Genomic DNA, 4,981 nt, shown 5'->3' with positions numbered 1-4,981 from the left:
AAAAACTTGGGGGGTCTCTCAAAGGGGCGTGGCTTAAAAGCACAGAAGGCTAAAAATGTGTATTTAACACAGTGTGCCGCCCGACTTGTATTTTGCTGTTTCTGTCATTGTGTCCACATATATGATACAACAAGTCACATCATACCTACAAGTCAAGACAATTGGCTTTGTCAATGGTTGCTAATTGCACAAGATAAATAAGCAGCAACTATGGCTTGTATATAATATTGAAAACACTTCCACTTAAAGCCCTGGCGGTGACACCACGACAATGTTGCAGCTCCTGAGATTCAAAAAGAGAAGGGAAATCCAGAGAGAAAATGACTCTCTTTAAAGGATTTCCCTTCCCCCTACAACGCTCACCACGAGCACATCGATGTGCCTGCTGTTACTGCAGTCCGGGAAAAAAAACTGACAGCCTGTGCCAGGGCACAAAACTGAGCCCGATAGAGACCCGTTTAGAGGCCCCCTTAAAAAAACTGCTGGTGCTCAGACCCGGCCCACTTAAAGTCCTGCCTGTAGTCCTGGGTGGGGGTGCATTTCAAATGAACTGTTGTAGACTTACTGAGCAGCCCAGACGTCTGGCTTTACCATGCGTTCCTGTGGAGCGTGGCCAGATGGACGACCACAGAAATTCCACAAGTGGCTGACCCAATGCGTTCTAAGGGAAGATGGGTGGAAGTTGCAACTAGCACATGGGCATAGGAGACGGGCCTGGCATGGAGGGACACCGTAGGCAGGTGTCTGGAGCTCGGACCTATGGGATCCGGTTCTAAGCATGTTGAGGGGCCCTGCTGGTGAGCTGCTGGGGCCCATTTAAGAAGAAAGTATATGGAGCGGTCCCAGACCAACAAACACAATAAACACTTAATCTTCACACAGTTAAATAAGATCAAAATCAAAAAATAGTGCAGGTTGACAGTGTTTTTATTTTCACTGAACCCAGAAGAACCGTATAATGGTTGTACATTCGCTGATATTAAGCACAACATTTTAAGTGCGCCCACACGAGGGAGGGGGAGGAGTGCAGAGGGAGGGGGGTGTTTCAATTAGTTAACATCACTAATCAAACAAATCCATAAGCACAAATCCACAAGTGAAACCATCATTATCATTGATCCATGAGTGAAAGATCAAGACAAACACATGTTAAATAAAACATTCTACATAAAACAGAGACTCCTGTAGTGATTTTTAATATCAATCTTGGGGTGAGGAGTTCGTATAGGTAGAAGATGGTCTACGTTTCGACCCAGAGGTGTAGGATATTGGATCCTTACTCGAGGGTCTTCATCAGGACGTGGGGGGGGTGAAGGAAGAGGTGGGGCCGGGTCCTAAGTGTAATATGAAAAAAAGCGCATTATTTTAAACGGTCTCAAAAGAGTCCCGACACACATAGATTAAAAAGCCCGCAGGCCAGTCATATCAAATTACAAAACATGAGGAAGAGGAGTTAGGAAAGTTTAAAAAGGAGGATAGGTGAACTGAGGGCGGAACAAAGAGGATTACCTGGCAGCGCAGGTAGACAAGGCCACAAGCCTGCTGGGCGTGTTGCGTCTCCAGGCAGGGCCCAGTCCAGATTAATATTGGAGTTGTCTGAAAAAACATATGAGACCAATTCGGTACAGTAGCACCAAACACCTATGGTGGCCTGTGTTAAAGCAGGTAGGGGCAAGGGCGACAAAGGCCTACCTTGTAGTGAATAGGACAACCGTTATGGATGGCCCGGCGGGTGGGGTCCCTCAAGTACGTTTGGGCACTTCCCAAGGCGCTCGTCTGAAAAAACGAGTGGATATCAGGTATTTAAGGCCTTTTGACCAGAGGTGTGCAAAAGTAGTCCTTGCCTTCCTAGTGGTGAGAGGGCCAGCAGCTGGATCCGAGGCATATGCCCTCATCCTCTGGCACTACTAGTAGAGGTCTTCCAGAGCTCTGACTGGGTTGTGCTCAGAGTTTTTCAACCCACCGAAGTAGACAACCTGTCGCTGCAGCGAGAAGTCTGTATTTGGTGCTATGAGACACCATGGGTCTGCGGTTGGTTCCCGCATCAAAGGCCCATGCTCTGGTGCTGTTGAAGATTTCACTACGTCCTGGCCATGGTTTTTGCCATTGAGGCGACTGGCTTCATGAAAACTGCAGAAAGGGCAAGGGCCACCCAGGCCTGAAGCGGGCACCTGGGCACTGGTGTGCAGAGAGACCACCTGGAACTCAGACTGGGGCCTATTGAGAGCTTTCCACTCCAGTGGAGCAGGAGAGCCCTGGTAAAACGGGCCAGTGTTAAGCACAAGGCAAAGCCAACCCTTTCCATTAATGTGCCACAGGGTTTCAATCAGCAGTCTGACTCACCCACGGCTTGGTGGGTCACCTGGTGCCCATGGAGGGCCTACCTGCAAGGCATAGGAACATAGTTGGGGTGCACTAAGAACAATTCCCCCGTCAACATTTGCACCAGGAGAAAGGGTGCTGTTCCCTTTCCCCAATCTGGTGACGCTGGAGAGGGGCCAGAAAGTTTCACCTTCATTGTCCCTCATAGTTTCAGTCAGGCTTCTGACTCACCCACAGGTTAGGTTGGTCCCCTGTTGCCCAGCGTGAGCCGCCCTGCATGATGCAACACACTTGGCGTGCACCGAAGAACAATCTGCGCCTGTCAACAATCGCATAACGAAAAAGGGATCTTGTCATCTGTACTCAATCTGGCGACACCGTAGAGGAGCCAGGATGATTGCTTGAGGAGGACACAATGGCAATATCTCTCAGTCCTGAGGACCCAGCAAAACTGCTGCCAGGATGCAATAACACTTTCTGCCAAAGTGGTGAGTGATGTACAACTAAGCGAGTCGTGGTGCACCGCCATGCAGTAAACATAGGGTGCGCAAGACAGCAGCACCATGGAGGTTATCAGCCCTCCCAGGCAACGGACCCTCGCCTTTTTTTGCGCCACAGGGTTTCAATCAGCACTCAAGGGTCAGTGGGTCACGTTGCGCTTACGGCGGGCTTACCTACAAGGCAGAGGCACATAGTTGTGGTGCAATAAGATTAATCTGCCTTGTCAACAATTGGACTAGGAGAAAGGATTCTGTTTCCTGTCTCCTATCTGGTGACACTGGAGAGAGGCCAGGAAGTTTCACCTTCACTGTCCCTCATAGTTTCAATCAGTCTTCTTACTCACCCACAAGTAAGGTCAGTCACCTGTTGCCTAGCGTGATCTGCCCTGCATGGTACTACACATTTGTGGTGCACCGAAGAACAATCTAACACTGTCAACAATTGCATCACAAAAAAGGAATCTTGTCATCTGTACTCAATCTGGCGATCCCTGAGAGGGCCAGGATGATTGCTCGAGGAGGACACAACAGCAATCTCCCTCAGTCTGGAGGAAACAGCAAAACTGCTGCCAGGATGCATAATACTTTCTTCCGAAGTGGAGAGTGATCTACAACTAAGCGAGTCGTGGTGCACCGCCATGCAGTAAATGTAGGGTGGGCCAGACAGCAGTCCCATGGAGGTGATCAGCTCTCCCAGGCAACTGACCCACTCACTTTGTAAAATCCTCTGAGCAGACTGCAAGGACACCACTTTCTTTTTTACTTTGTGAACGTTTCACACCCTCTTGAACTGTCTCTTCAAAGTGCTGTATAACTTTCTCTTAGAAATACTTGTTGGCTATCAGTCTTGTACCTGTATTAAGCCTAAAATGGAGTTTACTACCACCTTTGTGCTGCATTTCCAAGTAAACAAGAAGAGTAAACCTAGTCGCAGCAAGCAGGAGACACCTGCTAGTTTAACACCATATGCAGGCTGCACCTCAATCACAAGACTTGGGCCACTCGAGCAATCCCAGAGTATTATTTTCGGGGCACAACATTTCTGGGTGTGTGGGTTCAGTACTGAGTTCTTCCAATACCATTACTGAGAGAACCCGGTCTCATTTCTTTACCTAAGTTAAATAATATCCTTTAATTCAGCAGGTCACAATATCTGATCTGAGGTCATAGTTGCATTCCATAGCACAGGGAGCAGGAATATTCCTTGGGTGAAGGTGGGGCGCTCTTTCATGCAGAGAGTACTATCTGAGACTGAGGTCCATGGAGCAGGAGATGAAGCCCCCCCCCCGGCGGTCACTTTTAAAATCATATCTATGGCACAGACACCCGAATGCAGTGTATTTGGGAAGACATGGAACACTACAGCCAGCTAAATGTGGCATGCAGCTAACCCTCCAAGAATTCACCCACAGGGAGGGCCAGGAATCTACCCTCCTTCTTATTTGGAGGCCAAGTGCACCAGGAATGTATAGCTACACCAGGACTGGGGATATCAAGACAGGCAATCAAGGTCTCGCCATGGGAAGATGAAAGGAGCAACGCCCCCTGAGACAGAAACACCCTGGAAGGGCTCCTAGTTGATTGACATTCAAACAGGGCTCCTAGTTGATTGACATTCAAACAATGGTGACAGGCATGGCCTTAGGAGGAACCCAGGGCTGGAAAGTGTGTTCCAAATTTTGATGATCACAATGTACTGCAATTCACACTGCCTCTCACACCTAACTGCATTCTTCATCGACGCATGAGAGGAGTGATCCAATATGAAAGGGTACAGAGGCATGAACTGCCGCGGGTGAGGTGTTAATGACCAGAGGGGGCAGTGGGGGCTCCTGTGCTCCTCCTGACACCCATTGATCCTGGGGTGCTCTTGTAGGCTCCTCCACCAACCACAAGGCCAATCCACACTCTGGTGGGACTTCCAGTCCAGAGTGCAACGCGTGGACATAATTACTTGCAGCTGCGAGGGAGGCGCTGCCTGAAGCCTCTTAACACCGCTCGCACCCCACGGCGCAGGACGCATGAATGGCCACGGGTGAGCTAATGACCAGAGTGGGCTGTGGGTGCTCCTGTGCTCCTCCTGAAACCCGCTGATCCTGGGGCGCGCTTGTAGGCTCCTCCACCAACCACAAGGCCAATCCACACTCTGGGGGGGACTT

At 49.6% G+C, this 4,981-nt stretch overlaps 1 pseudogene; it reads right to left on the bottom strand.

Annotated features, from left to right (window-relative positions):
- Positions 1-4,440: 4,440 nt before the first annotated feature.
- LOC144820927 (5.8S ribosomal RNA) lies at positions 4,441-4,595 on the bottom strand (annotated as a pseudogene).
- Positions 4,596-4,981: the final 386 nt, after the last annotated feature.

The sequence above is a fragment of the Lissotriton helveticus genome, chromosome 2_1 (genome assembly GCF_964261635.1).
Source record: "Lissotriton helveticus chromosome 2_1, aLisHel1.1, whole genome shotgun sequence".
NCBI classification, from domain to species: Eukaryota; Metazoa; Chordata; class Amphibia; order Caudata; family Salamandridae; genus Lissotriton; species Lissotriton helveticus.
The sequence above is the reverse complement of the archived record's forward strand: the minus strand, read 5'-3'. Positions and strand labels throughout refer to the sequence as shown.